The sequence below is a fragment of the Chrysemys picta genome, chromosome 11, assembly GCF_011386835.1.
Source record: "Chrysemys picta bellii isolate R12L10 chromosome 11, ASM1138683v2, whole genome shotgun sequence".
In the NCBI taxonomy this organism is placed as follows: domain Eukaryota; kingdom Metazoa; phylum Chordata; order Testudines; family Emydidae; genus Chrysemys; species Chrysemys picta.
Window position 1 is genome coordinate 79,377,389 of NC_088801.1, and position 16,000 is coordinate 79,393,388.

At 44.0% G+C, this 16,000-nt stretch overlaps 1 protein-coding gene across 3 annotated transcripts in view; it reads left to right on the top strand.

The window, feature by feature from the left end:
- Positions 1–16,000, top strand: part of LOC135972145 (microtubule-associated protein 2-like) — a 957,474-nt gene that overhangs the window by 115,874 nt on the left and 825,600 nt on the right. Inside the window, exons 1-2 of one of the 3 annotated variants that reach the window (XR_010591423.1) lie at positions 3,884–13,514; positions 13,657–13,723. The exons of 1 other annotated variant lie outside the window; for it this stretch is intronic. The gene's annotated coding sequence lies outside the window, so the exon portion shown is untranslated. Of the gene's footprint in view, positions 1–3,883; positions 13,515–13,656; positions 13,724–16,000 lie in introns of those variants that run through there. One more of the 3 variants, XR_010591424.1, reaches the window with a different exon arrangement.

Below are 16,000 nucleotides of genomic sequence, written 5' to 3' on the forward strand. Positions count from 1 at the left end.
CACCACTATCCATTATTTTAATTATTAATTATTTATTTTAACGGGCATCCTATTTTTCCCATACCACAAAGTAGTAACTCCATTGAAAGGAGAGAGGGAGCCCACACTCCACAAACCTCACATTTTTTAACCTGATATGTCAAAGATATGCCTGTGTATTGTCTCCTAACTTGTAATCTTTTTAGTTTGCCTAACTCAACATCAGAGTATTGGTAATACATCTCAGCACACTGAGAGGGCCATTGTGTATTGTGAGGATTACCTTCCCAGAGCCACATGTCCCCTCCTGCTTCTTGTTTACAACCAAACATTGTTTTCCTTGCCCATATTAAACAAACATATTGGTAATAACAGAGAAATCTAATTGCTCCCACAAATTGCAAATGACTGCACCAAAGAACACAACAAACAATGCAGTTGAACAAGTGACTCTTTTGCATTCACTTCATACTTGGTGTTCATGAGCTCTGGGTTTGAGCTTATAGAATGTCTTAGGGTGGGGGAAGTTGAATGGGGCTGGGGCAACAAGGGGAAAGTCTGGGGAAGTAGGGAGGGCAGGGTGGGTGAGGAAGGCAGGAGACATGGGGGAAAGGGGCTATCGGGGCAGGGCAAGAGAGGAAGTTGGAGGTATAGGGGAATGTAGAAATCACTGTCCATTTATCGCCATAACCTGCATTTGTCTTCTCCCCTACTCCATTGATCCATGGGGGTATAACTATATTGTTCAGCTCCTGTGCAGCTTTCCATGATAGCTTGCAGGGAGGAGAGCCTCCTCTCACACTTCCAGCACAGGGGAGGTCTAGCTCCTGAGCTTTGAGCCCCCTAGCAGTAAGACGTGGTGGCACAATAGGGTTTCCCACTGGCACCGATTTTTAAAAGTGGTATTGGAACCTTCAAATTTCTACCAAGCCACAGGGAGCTGTATTGCCCCAGGTGATCTCTCTTTGGTGTGTATCGGTGCCAGGCTAACACACAGGCTTCATATAGTCCTGGTCTACATGGGGGAGGGGGAATCTATCTAAGTTACGCAACTTCAGCTACATGAATAACGTAGCTGAAGTCAACGTACTTGGATCTACTTACCGCAGTGAAGACACCATGGTAAGTCGACTGCTGATGCTTCCCCATCGACTCCACCTGTGCCCCTCAATCCGGTGGAGTACCAGAGTCGACAGGAAAGCATTTGGCGGTCGATTTATCGTGTCTTCACTAGACGCGATAAATTGATCCCGGCTGGATCGATCGCTCCGGAGGTCACAAACAAATGGTTCATGTTCATCCATCCAGTTAGGGGTATTGTCCAATGTTTCATTAATTCCCCAGCACAAATACAGGATCAAAGGCACTCAATATTTAAATAAATCCTTTCCACAGTCAGTGCACTTCCGTGAGATCAATTTGGGATGAGGTGTTCCCTTAATTCCCTTGCTGGGGCACTTCACATTCAACCATTTGATGAGATCTGATATATATGTCCCAAAAGTTAAAGTATAAGCTTAGAATAGAAGCGATAAACCAAGTAAGTAGGTTAGTCACAGTAATTGGGTAAGTTCAGTGCACGTAAGGCAGACATAACACCTGGGAAGTAAACTTGGTGTAAAACACAACAGGTGCTCAGTTCACTGAACGCTACCTAAAAAACATTCTGCTTTTATATATTATATATATATATATATATATCTTCCTACTGTATTTTCCACTGCATGCATCCGATGAAGTGGGTTTTAGTGCTCAAATAAATGTGTTCGTCTCTAAGGTGCCACAAGGACTCCTCTTCTTGCGGATACAGACTAACACGGCTGCTACTCTGAATTCTGCTTCTTGTGGCTTTGGGATCTCACCAAACTCTGATGTGAAACTGAGCAGAATCCTCTCTGCTTGGCAAGTTCCCTTGCTTTTCTAAAGGCCAGATCTCTGTTCAACCACATTTTTTTTTTTGCAAAATCTCCCTCCCCTACCACCCCCCCCCACCCCGGTGAGCTAGCTGCACTATTTTTTCTTTTACTGTAAATCTGATACATTTGACAATCAGGTTTGGTATTTGAGGCTGGCTTAGAAACCAAGGACCTGTGTGTTCTCTAACTGGCCGAGCATTTCTGAAAGGAGCTTGTGGTTCTAGGGGCTGGCTTCCCTTCCTCTGCTCTTTCAGGTACTCCTATAATTCTCACATTATTATGGTGAGACCTTCCCCCTGCCACTTTAGATTTAAGAGAAGCTAAATCTGTGAGGCTTCTCTGAACCTGCTGATACTCTCCTTTCTGCTTCATTCACCTGTCCTGCCAACGCTTATGGAAAGGAGTTCATTGAGGTAAGATTTAGTTGTGTTGTGGTTATTGTGGCCATGATGTCCATAACTGCAGCAACTATTGCCAGCAAAGCCATCATAGACACAGTGTCCTCAGCAGCAGTCATCCTGTTCAGGGGATGGAGGGCCTCCATTCTCCTTGTTTGTTGTTTACTTGTAGAGTTCTCAGTAGACAAATCTGTGCCTGCTGACATTCCAGAGATTTTCAGGTACCTCTTCCTTTATTGGGCGGGGCAGGTGGGTGGGAGAGTCAGTCAGAGCCCTGGACTGTGAATGGAAATTGATATTAGCAAATGGTTCTGGAGCCCGGGCGTCCTAAAATGAACCAGTTAAAGTAGAAGAAGGAAACATTATGATTTTCCTTTACACTTAGTTGAGTACTGACATTGCTGGCATGCTCATTTTTTAAAGGGAGGATCGAGACCCATGGAGAAAGAGAAGCAGGCAGCTTGGTCCATCAAATAGGGCACTGTATTAAGTCAGGAGACGAGGACCCCAATTCAGCAAAATACCTGAGCATCTACATGGCATTAAGGACCTGAGCAGACCTATTGAAGCTGATGGGACTATTCAGGTTCTTAAAGTTAGAAATGTGCTTCTCTTTCTTATTGAGTCGGGGCCCGGGTTCTGTTCATATCTATAGCTCTGACGTGGTGTGTGACTTTTGCCTGGTTACTTCTCCTTTCTTTGCTGCAGTTTCCCCACTAAATAGTTGTGATGCTTTTTTATTTCAGAGTTGCTAAACTGCAGGCTTCCCTTCTTACACGGCCCAGTTACTGATAATTCTTGCATATATTTCTACTTGACTGCCTATGTTACATAAAAGTTTGCTAAGTGAGAAATTGTTCAAACTAATTCAAGTAGATGTTACTACATGTTATTTCAATTTCTTTTGCTAGTTTACTTGGTCTCACTGTCAAGTAAGTCACAAGTCATCTGAACGACCACTTGTTTTTAATCTCTTGAGTGAGCGGGTGAATATGGAAGAAAATACTTAACTACCCAGGGTAGATACTGTGTCTTAAGAAGGCATAATTTTAAAGGTGGAGAACTTTGTATCCCAAATTGTCAGCTGCTGAGCAGAGGTTGCCAGCGTAAACTGGTTTATTGGCATAATGCAGTGCAAGATCAAATGCCATGACAAGCTTGCAATATGATTTCCAACTCAGGAAAGCGTCCTGCCCTTCAACACGTGCTAAGTCCTGTAATGTCCATTAAGTAAATGGAACTTAAGTACATGCTTGTAGTCAAGCATGTGCTTACGTGCTGGTCTGAATAGGGATGGACTATATCTAGGGTAGGCAACCTATGGCAACGTGCCAAAGGCGGCACGCGAGCTGATTTTCAGTGGCACTCACTCTGCCTGAGTCCTGGCCACCGGTCGGGGGGCTCTGCATTTTAATTTAATTTTAAATGAAGCTTCTTAAACATTTTAAAAACCTTGTTTACTTTATATACAACAATAGTTTAGTTATATATTATAGACTTATAGAAAGAGACTTTCTAAAAACGTTAAAATGTGTTACTGGCACGCGAAACCTTAAATCAGAGTGAATAAATGAAGACTCGGCACACCACTTCTGAAAGGTTGCTGACCCCTGGACTATATGTTGTCTATATGTTGTCATGAATCCGGGGATGGAGCAGAACTGATAATGTGTATATTTTGCATTTAAGGTCATGTCAGCTCAAGAATTAGTTTTTAATTGTATGCCATGTGAAATCTGATTTAACCAAATGATTCCTGCTTTTAAAAGATATTTTTTTTATAAATTTGATAGAGAATAGGAACAAGCTAGAGCTCTCAGGATGAGGCATGACAAGACAATTAATAAAACATCATTAGGTTACACAGTAAATGAAAGTACAAACTGAACTGACATTTAAGGAAACAATTTCACTATAATCTTTGATATCTTACTGCAAACTCACTTCTGTCTTGATTCTTCCTCTAATAAAAGGATTGGTGAGAGAAATGGACGGGAAAAATAAATATATTTGTCTGATAGCTTCAAAAGATTCCATGTGGCATCAGCCACCCTGTGAGAACCATTTTTGGGAGGGTTTGAATGTTTTAAATCTTTAGTATTGACTTCAGCAGTAAAGATGAAACAGGAAAAAAATAGAAATCAGAGATAGATTTAAGAAATATCTAGAAAGTTATTATTTCGTTAACGAGGGTCAGCTTGGATTCACAAAAGGGAGCTCATGCCTGAATAATCTGGCAGTTTAAAAAGAAGTAACCAACTGAGATGACAGGGAGCAAAGGGTGGACATAGTTTACCTAGATTTTAAGATCCCTTGTAAGAATACTCTGCTCAGCTAACAACGAATCTATGAGGCCTGCAGATGTTCTATTGGGGGAATAGAGAACTGGCTTAGAGAGCCAAGGCCAAAGGTCGATGTGCAGGGAGGCACTGTGAAATGGAGATGGGCGACTGGCGGAGTGCCACCAGGATGAATAATGGTACGAATGTTTTTTTCATTTTGTCAAGAGCTTGTGAGAAAGAGCACATAAGTACCAGCAAGATAACAAAATTTGCTGCGGATACAAAACTAGAGGGTGCAGTCAGTATAAAGGAAATGGACAACACAAGTCAGAAGGCCGCGGATAGACTGGCATCATGAGATGGGCAGATAAAGTTGTTTGTGCATCAATTCCCTGTAAAAGAAATTAAAGTAGGCGGCTAGGGACAAAACCAGGGCCTCTTTCAATCCTGAAATTTCCCATGAGTTTTTAATCTTCTGCTCCTTGGTACCCGCAGAAGCTGGTAACTCAGGCTGCAGCTTTTCCTAGCTCCCCGTCTCCCATCACTGCTTTATTTCTACTTTATCTGAACTGTACCGGTAACCATGGAAATACCTAGCGATGCTGACTCCGGCCTCAACCTTCCTCACTGCAGAGCCCCTTTGAAAGGTTTTGCAGACACAGTACAGTGCATACGATGCCTCTCAGAATTAATTCATTGCCTTCCATTTAGTTTCCTCCTCCTAATGGAAAGAGAGAGAAATCCCAGATCCTCTCCCAAACTGGCCCCCCTTGCAGGGCACTATAAAATGATCATATTCTGATGTTTCTTACTATGGCCGAGAAACTGGCAGTGATGGGATTCCAGCTGTGCCCTGGACCTTTGGGGCTGAAACAGCAGCCCCTGCAGCCATCCTCCCATTAGTGCTTAAAATGATCAACCAAAAGGTGTGAAAACAAAATAGTCAGGCCTGTTGGGGGCTGCTTTTACCACCAAGGTACAATTTCTGTTCACAAGGCATCTTCCTTTTAACTTCTTCCTTTTAAGTCGAAATCATATTAGATGCCACTTCAGGCACCACATAAAATGTTAACCAAATTCACACACACAAAAAAACCCTTTGTTAAGGTTAAGGGATGTGTGCAGGCAGACGGCAGTAGTTTGCATGGCAGGATGGTCTTGTGATAATTGTACCAGACTGGGAGTCAGGAAATCTGAGTGCAATTCCTGACTCTGCCACTGACTTCCTGTGTGGCCTTGGGTAAGTCATTTATTGTTCTTTGTCTCTAGTCCCAGTCTCTAAAATGAGGGAAATAATCCAATGGGACCCTGAGCTCAGCTGGGGCTTCTAGCTGCTACTGTAATAGAAATAATAATAAAAATAAGCTTCTTTTTTAAATTTAGCTAATCACGGGACATGTCACTTAGCACTGGTCCGGCGCCTCCTCCTGGTTACTCTGGGGATTAGCTTGAGGCTGATGCCCTCCCACCCATGATTTGCACACCATCACTCTGTCCCCATTGCCTGCCTGCAACCCCTCTGGCAGTCTCAGGAACCACAGCATCTTCCTTGTGACTTAGCCCTCCGGCATCACCATCCATGTTTCCCCCTTACAGGGGTAAGTGTCTCAGTCCAATAATCACACCATTTCCCCAGTATTGAGTGTTGGGGGGACCTGGGCCCATTACTCTGGGTCCCACCCCAGGGACCCTGTGGATAGCAGCCTCGTGTTGCAACTCCTTAACTTCTCACCATGTTACTGTGTCTCGCTGGGCCACTTCCCCACATCCCCTGCACCTTCTTCACCCTTGCCTCAGGGCATGCAACTACCCAGTGCCAGCAGCCAGCCAGCCAGGAGCTCCCTCTTGCTCCCCTGGTCTTCGCCAGCAGTTGCTCTGTCCAAGGTGCTGCAGGTCTCTCTCCCTGCTAGAAACAGTCCTCACTCCTTGAGCTTCCAACAACAACTAACCCAGCCCTGCCCTGCAGCTCCTCTTATCTGAGCCTGCCGGGCCCAGATTGGTTGCTCCCTGCAGTTCCTCCCTGATTGGCTGCGCTGGTGTGGGTCACTCGAAGGACTCCTCTCCCCTGCTCCCTGCTGAGGTTAACCCTTTACGTGCCAGTGTGGGGCACATGCCCCATCACAAAACCCAGAAAATGCCGAGTTATGTCTTCACTGAACAAACAAGGCATGCAGACTCTCTTTCTTGCCCCTATATGGGGTATGTCTACATAGCAGCTGGGAGGGTGCAGGACAGACACACAAGCCCTGCTTGAGCTAGTGCGCTAAAAATAGCTATGTGGTATGAGTGACGGGGGCTAGCCACCTGAGTGCATAGGGGCAGGTCAGGCAGGATTGTACTCAGGTGCCGCAGCCACGTACTATACCATGCTATCTTGAGCAGAGGTAGCATGCTTCTTTCTACCTGTGCTTGGAAGCACCCTCCCAGATGCTGTGTAGACGTACCCATAGATTCTAGCTTCCCATTTTTCCTTCTTTATGGGTAGGGTACAGAAAATGTGTATAACAGAGCATAGGTTTTCTGATTTGCTTCACAAATATGCATCTCCACTGCTAAGTATGATGATTTGTCGCCATGCTAACCTTTGCTCGTCTCATTTAAGTGCTCTAATTTCATTATCTTGGGATGTGAGGATCATCTATGGAGACAAGCCAGCTTTATGTCTAATGACATTTGGAGAACTGGTGCGTACATGCATCATAGCGGGTGGCATTGTATGTCAATAGTGAGATAAGCTGTAAAGAAATAATAGTTGATGGAATAGAAAACACGGAATCCGTCTGGGCGATACTTACGCTGGGTAAAAGGACTACTAGAGCCTCCCCGGGGATAGTGCTTGGGGTGTGCTATAGACCGCCGGGATCGACCCATGATATGGATAAAGAACTATTTAATGTGTTTAGAGAAGTAAATACTAATAGGGACTGTGTAATTATGGGGGACTTTAACTTCCCGGATATAGATTGGGGAACAAACGCTAGCAGCAATAATAGGGCTCAGATGTTCCTAGATGTGCTTGCTGATCATTTCCTTCATCAAATGGTAGCCGAACCGACGAGGGGGGGAGGCCATTTTAGATTTGATTTTGGTGACTAGTGAGGACCTCGTTGAGGAAGTGGTAGTAGGGGACAACTTGGGCTCCAGCGATCATGAGCTAATTCGCTTTAAACTAAACAGAAGGAGTAACAGAATTAAATCAAAGACTAGGGTTTATAATTTTAAAAAGGCCAATTTTAACAAACTAAGGGGAATGGTAAGGGAAGTGGATTGGGCAAACATATTAATGAATCTTAAGGCAGATAAAGCCTGGGATTACTTTAAGTTTAAGATGCATGAGTTCTCAGAGGCCTCTATCCCGAAAAAGGGAAAAAGATTACTAAGCAAGAGATTTAGACCGAGCTGGATGAGCGACCGACTCAAAGGGGCGATTAGGAAGAAACAGAAAGCGTACAAAGAGTGGAAGAGGGGAGGGATCAGTAAGGAAACTTACCTTAGTGAAGTCAGAGAATGTAGAGATAGAGTGAGAAAGGCCAAAAGCCATGTAGAGTTGGACCTAGCGAGGGGAATTAAAAGCAATAGTAAGAGGTTTTACAGCCACATAAATAGGAAGAAATCTAAGAAGGAAGAAGTAGGACCGCTGAAGACTATAGCCGGAGAGGAGATTAAAGATAATCTAGGCTTGGCGCAATATCTCAACGAATATTTTGCATCGGTGTTTAATGAGGCCAATGAAGGTATTAGGGATACTAGCACCGTGGCAGAGGGGCAAACAGAATGGGGGATTACCGTAACCGAGGTAGAAACAAAGCTCGAACGCCTTGATGGGGCTAAGTCGGGAGGACCGGACGATCTTCATCCGAGAATATTGAAGGAATTGGCGCGAGAAATAGCAGGCCCGTTAGCGATAATATTTAATGAATCTGTAAACTCGGGGGTTGTTCCGTTAGACTGGAGAATAGCTAATGTGGTTCCTATTTTTAAGAAAGGGAAAAAAAGTGATCTGGGTAACTATAGGCCTGTTAGTTTAACATCTGTAGTGTGCAAGGTGCTGGAGAAAATTCTGAAAGAGAAACTAGCTGAGGACCTTGAGGTTAATGGCAAGTGCGATAATTTACAACATGGTTTTACGAAGGGCAGATCGTGCCAAACGAATCTGATCTCCTTCTTCGAGAAAGTAACAGACTTATTAGATAAGGGAAATGCGGTGGACCTAATATACCTGGATTTCAGTAAAGCGTTTGATACTGTACCCCATGAGGAATTATTGGTTAAGCTGGAAAAGATGGGGATCGATATGAAAATCCAGAGGTGGATAAGGTATTGGTTAATGGGAAGAATGCAGCAGGTCGTATTGAAGGGTGAACTGTCAGGTTGGAGGGAGGTTACCAGTGGAGTTCCTCAGGGTTCGGTTTTGGGACCCATTTTATTTAATCTATTTATAACTGACCTCGGAACCGATTGCAGGAGTGGACTGATAAAGTTAGCGGATGATACGAAGGTGGGAGGCGTTGCCAATTCGGAGGAGGATAGGGATATTCTGCAGGGAGACTTGAATGAGCTTGTGAATTGGAGTATCAGAAATAGGATGAAATGTAATAGTGAAAAGTGTAAGGTGATGAATTTAGGGATGACTAACAACAATTTTAGTTACAAGCTGGGGACGCATTGGTTAGAAGTAACGGAAGAGGAGAACGACCTAGGGGTTCTTGTAGACCGAAGGATGACTATGAGTAGACAATGTGACGTGGCGGTGAAAAAAGCCAATGCGGTCTTGGGATGCATTAGGCGCGGTATATCTAGTAGGGATAAGGAGGTTCTGCTTCCGTTGTACAAGGCGCTGGTGAGACCTCATTTGGAGTACTGTGTGCAGTTCTGGTCTCCCATGTTTAAAAAAGATGAACTCAAATTGGAACGGGTGCAGAGAAGGGCCACTAGGATGATCAGAGGAATGGAAAACCTGTCGTATGAAAGGAGACTAGAGGACTCGGGCTGTTTAGTCTGACAAAACGAAGGCTGGGGGTGGATATGATTGCTCTCTTTAAATATATCAGAGGGATAAATACCAGGGAGGGAGAGGAATTATTCCAGCTTAGTACTAATGTGGACACGAGAACGAATGGATATAAACTGGCAGTGGGGAAGTTTAGGCTTGAAATTAGACGAAGGTTTCTGACCGTCAGAGGGGTGAAATATTGGAACGGCCTTCCGAGGGAAACGGTGGGGGCGAGGGACCTGTCTGGTTTTAAGATTAAATTAGATAAGTTTATGGAGGGAATGGTTTAATGGTAAAACATAATTGGTGGGGAATACCGAGCAATAGCAGGTAAATAGTATAATGACTAACAAGGGTCAGGCTGGAGACTCTTGCACACATGCTCAGGGTCTTACTGATCGCCATATTTGGGGTCGGGAAGGAATTTTCCTCCAGGGTAGATTGGCTGAGGCCCTGGAGGTTTTTCGCCTTCCTCCGCAGCATGGGACAGGGATCGCTAGCAGGAGGGTTCTCTGCAAATTGAAGTCACCAAGACACAGGATTTGGAACTTCATCAGCAGAGTCAAGGGAAGGGTAGGGACGGTTTTGTGGCTTGCAGCATGCAGGGGGTCAGACCAGATGATCATAATGGTCCCTTCTGACCTTAAGGTCTATGAGTCTATGAGTCATAGGGCTCGATCCTGGAAGGACATAAGCAACCCCCATGAGATGCTGAATGCCCTCAGCATCTAGCTGGATCAGGTCCATAGTGACTGTGGATGTTATCTGTCTGGTCAGGAATTTGTGAAATTCTTGCATATGTGTGTCGTATGACTGTAAGGAAAACTGGAAGGGAGCACACCCACTGCATGCTTTATGTGTGAGGCACTCTGGTTTTTGTGAAGACTGATGAAATGAATCTGTCTGCTATGGATGGATTTAATGGTGTATTTTTTCTCGGGCCTGGGCAGAGTTGAGGTGGTTTGAGTGCCTTGTTTGAGAAGTGCAACCTTAATTCTGCATTTCCTGGGTGTCCAAAGGGCTGTATTCTGATCTCTAATTTTCTTTAAAGGCAATATGCACTCACTGTTGATCTGGGCCTACAACCTTAACTTCCCAGGCACAAAGGTTCATAATTGTTTTAATAGTTCTGACCTGGAACTCAGGAGCAAAGGAAGCTATAAGCTGCTCGATTTCCTGAGGACTGAAGGAGGGAAGCCTGACTTCACCATGCCTTCTAAAGTCCTAGCATGGGCCCCAAAATAGGACACTGCCTGGGCAAATGCATCGACCCCCCACTGAGCCATATGAATGAGGCTTCTCAGAGCCATCTGCACTCAGTTCAGTCTTTAGGAGGGTTTTCAGGGGTCCCTGCTATTCTTTTCCCCCATGTCTTATGTTTATGGGACCCCACTAGGAGCTTTGGAGGAGTCTGTGGAGGAGCAGAGCTGTGGGGGCAATTGGAGGACCATGAGGGTACTGCTTACTAGCCGATGGGGGCTAGGTGGAGGAGCTGGAGAGCAGCTCCGTCCTTTGGGAGAAGGCAGCGAAGCACTAGACTGGAGCCTCCCTGGCTTCTGCAGATGGTGAACCTCCTGTAGCTGGCAGCTGTGAGACTCGCTTTTGATGAGTCACAGGAAGCTTGCTGGGAAGAGAAGTCAGGAGAGTCCTAGTGCTTTCCTTGCTTGCTTCTCTTATGCCTCTGTGCTGCTTCAGGGGTCCCCCATCCCCCATAACTCCTAGCAAGACACCTGTTCCACCCCATACCCTCATGCTCTCCCATAACCCCAGTCCCATGCATGCCCCCATCAAACTAGCTTCCTCCATTTCCTCATGCCTCCCTCTTACTGGAGATGTGATTTGTGAGGAAGAAGGGCTTCCAGGAAGGCCTGACTCCTAGGTGTTTTGTCGCCCAGGGTGGAAAACATTTTCGCTTCCTCCCCCCACCCCCAGGTTGCTTTGGCAACTGCCCCAATCGCCCACCCCTAAGGCCAGCTTTGATTCCAAGAGGAGAGATGGGCAGATGTGGGCACTTGGAGCCAGCTCATGGGCACAGGAGAATGCAGAGGGGGAAGCATTGGTGCATGCCAGTTATTTTTACCTGACTGACTGCTGTGACTCTTGGAGTCAAAAGGACCTCGGGAGGCCCACAGGGAGTGGGGACTGGGTGAGAAGAGGGGGTTGGGAGGAGGAGATCAGGCAAGGCATTGCCCCTCTCCCTCTGGACTTCCTGGATTCTATGGTAGGGGAGACCCCTCAGTGAACCTTAGGATGTTTCTCAGCCCTTTTCAGAAGCTCCAGGCACCATGCTGGGTCCCCCACATCATCCCACAAGACTTAAGAGGCTTGTTGGGTCTCCTCACAAACCTTTTTTGGGGGAAATGGCCTCTGTTCCATTGACCAGACTCCCCAGAGATAGGGTTATACTATGGGGTCTAACTCTGCAAGGAAAAGGGACAACAACTTGCTGTTTAAAACTGTCTTCATCTTCCATTTGACATGTGTAATTGCGCCCTTGCGCCCTTATCCAGCAAAATGCTTAAGCATGTGTGCCTAACTCTACATTCATGAGTAGTCCCACCGGCTTCAGTGAGACTACCCATGTGCTTAAAGTCAGGCATGGGCTTAACTGCTTTGCTGGATTGGGATTTCAGTTCACCTTAACTGATGTTTCAAAAAGAAATTAGACTTTTATCAATTTCTACTAAAATTGACCCTACTAAATTTTAGTCCTGGGCACTAGATAGCCACGGGAGCTCAGTCTATTACGTTTGATCTCTTCTTCTGTCTTTTTTGCTAGGAAGTTGCCCTCCCCTCCTGGAAAACAAGTTTGACAAGTTTTGAAACTCTATTCAACACTTTTTTCAATTTATAGTGTGTCATAATTCAGAAGCGCCTGATCTGATTCTGTTCAAATTTGGCTTTTTAAAAAAATCTACCCTAACCTAATCTACCTCCTGATCTAACATATGGATTTTGAGCCCAATATGTAAACTGTACAGCAGTGGAGGCAAAATTGGATGTTTGACAGGAGTTTAGTTGCAAGCTGAACCATGGAATATTGGTGACAAAGGTCCCCCACTCACAACATCTTAGCTCTGCTGGAAATTTCTCGTCTTTCTCGGTCGCTGGAAATAAGCAAACCTGGGGCTCAAATAACAAAGCTGACAATGAAACACCAAATAGAAAAATAAAGCGGAAAAATAAAAACACTCCCCCTCCATAATGCAGAAAATGAGACCTCCTTTTCAGCATGTACAGTACGTAAAACCCGTGTAGGATTTGGACTGGTATAGCTACAGAAATACCGCATGCTGCTGCCTGTGTGCAGTGGGTGCATGTGTGTGTGTGTTTGGCAGTGGCACAAAGGAAACCCGTTGATGAAATTCATAGGATTAGAGGCCTGATTCCTGGGGACACACTTGGCTGAATGCAATTAAAATGCCTGTCAGGCATTTGATACCAGAAACCCCTTGACAAACTGCTTAAGCAGACGCAAATGCAGTATCCTATTGTAAGTGAATGATGGCGGAGCTGGCTGCCTTGTCATCCTTCTCGAAAATTCTGTGGCCAGTGAGCTCCCTCTTCCTCTCCCACTCGCCCTCTTTTCCTTTTCACCACTGCAGGGACTTTTTCTAATTTGCCGTTTTCCTTTTCCCAATGTACACATGGTAGATGCAAGCTGGTGGCTTGCAGACTGCGTCTGTCTGGAGATAGGCAGCGAGCCGATGGATAATAACGCTCCGGGAGAATGATTATGCAGCAGTTCGTTAAGGATAGGCTTTTGTGGTATGGCAGCATATGAGCTGGTAATGATTTTCTTTTTTAAAATGTCAGCTTTGTGTGATTTCGGAAAATGAAAAGAAAACCACCATTGTGTTGTAGCATTCCGAATTCAGTCTGCTGGGTATTAAGTGCTGCATTAGTGCACATTGCATCAATTCAAGATGTGTATATAGTACATGCGGTATGTGTATATGTATCTATATATATATCTGTTAGTAGAACAAAAACAATTAGTTTTTTTTCCCGTTAGCTGAAGAAAATACCTTGTTTCATCAAAAATAAAATATTATCACTCCTTTTTTTTTATTGGCTTATTTTAACAGATTCTCCAGCCTTTTGTCTCTGATGAGGCGCACTGATTGGGATCTGCTTATTCCACAGATCAAAAAGGTAAGGCACATTATTTTTTAATATATTTATAAACAGATAGGAGTATAGAGTTCATACTGATATGATCTTCTAGAAACGTATGTGCTTCTTCATTCTGTCATACTGTGCTACGTTACAGCTTTACTTGGGCATTAAATCTGATCTCAGTGCAGACTGTAAAAGTTACTTTTAATATGTATGTATAAGCTTAGATTGCTTGATCTGTGGTGACTACCTCATCAGATCAGTCATTTCAGCCACAGTGGCCCCCAAAGGGGTGCATACTAACGTCTGTTTACCTGCTTACATGGATTTGGAACCCCTATGAAAGCTGTACAAAATCCTCCATCCACACTGAGAGTTAATAGCGTTCAAAAGGGGAATCTTTTTAATATGGGTTTTAGTGTAACTGAAAGCTACATATGATACTAAGAATGGGGTTAAATTCATTGGCTCGCTTTAGCCAGGTAAGATCTATCACAGAACTCAGACCTGGAAGCATAGAGATGGCTTAATACTCTATCATTTTCATGAGTGGCAGGGGAAATTGCTGTTAACCCCCACCTTGCTGCCAGAAAATGCCTTGGTTTAGGTTTTGGTGCATGGAATTTTAATGTACCAGGTATATGGGACAACACTGAAGGAGCACATTCCCCATATTTATTAGATACGTCATTCAGCACAGAAGAGGCTCTTCCTACATGTTGCTACAAAAGCAGCAGAATCTGCTATTTATGAATGTTTTGTTACTGAAACTTAAATGAGAATGTATATTCTCCTTCTCTTTCTTGTTTCTGTTGTTTAGTCCTTTGAGACTATCTGCATAGCATAGAGGCCTACTGGAGAAGTCACTGGAGAAAGGAGCTCTTTTGTGATAGGGCCCTCAGAATGAGGACCTTGCAAACTGTGTGAGATTTTTGAAAGGATCTAAGTGTCTTAGGAACACAAATCACATTGATTTTTCAATGGAACTCATGGTCCTAAGTCACTGGAAGTTTTTTCAAAACTGCCTGTGTGTCTCCTGTTTGGCTGGAGATAATGTGCATGATCATCACTCATTAACCCCTATATATGCCATACTTCTCCCAGAATCTTCCAAGCCAAACCTCCCAATGGCCATCCACTCAGTTGTCATGAAATTGATCAGGATCCTTTAAGTCTATATGAATACCTTTCTTTAAAAACAAACAAACAAAAAAAACAGATGTTTTGGAGAACTCCAACAATCAAACAAAATTCAGAAGCATGTTGTTCATTTTGCTTAACTTCTGCAGTTATATCTCATCACAAACCTACAGTAGTCTCCTAGAATGGGATTTCATTCATGTAATCTTTACACAAAGTCCATTGTCCTTTTAGCTGTTAAGAGACTGGTTATGCCAATATCAGTGCTGATTGAATGACTGAAATAAGAAAAGATCCAAATCTTTGCTTAAAAAAATGAAGCTGAACCACACCCTGAATCAGTGTAGAATTCAGAAAAGTTTAACTTCTTTTAAAAATTAAGCCTCTAATCCTGCGAATATTTATACATATGCTTAACCTCTATGGGATTACTCATGTGCTTAGAGTTAAGCGTGTGTGTAAGTGTTTGCAGGGTTAAGGTCCACACTTGCACATATGTCTTCATTATCCTGTTTCATGGTGTCTTCTGGGGATATCAGAAGCCCCCCAATCTCCCCCCACACAAACACAAAATTCAGCAGGAAAGGGAGTTCTTGTGGTATTTCCAGCCCGGGAGAAAGCAGGAATAATGGAAACTTTGTGAAAAAGCCCAGTCTCCTGAGATTTCCAGTGCGGTTTCCAGGTGTCAGATATTGGGACGAGTCAGAAAACATGTAAACCCAATGGTACTTCTGGATCTTTGCTCTCAGCTAACAGCAACTGCTAATGGGTTTCACTGTGAATTTTGGTTTAATATTTTCATTTATACTCATAATGAAATTGGACTTCCTGTACAATCAAAGTTGAGTGATAGATGCTACTTCTGAACTAAAACGAGTATGTTTTTCAGGCTGTCATCAGGCCATTCTGACATGCTTGATAATTATTTTCTGACCAGAATCTTGCCTGTAATGGATATTTTATATAATATACGTATATACATTCTTCTACAGCTCTGCCTCTTCTGACCATCATATTTCTTCTGTCTTTAGGGGGATTTCTGCTGTTTTTCAGATTTCCCTGGGTAATACATTTCTTCGAGGAAATGTTCTGTTTTGCATAGATGGTGTTAATAATATTTCCTCCCTGATATTTATTAACATGAGGCCTCGTTATGGCTGAAAGGCATGGAGC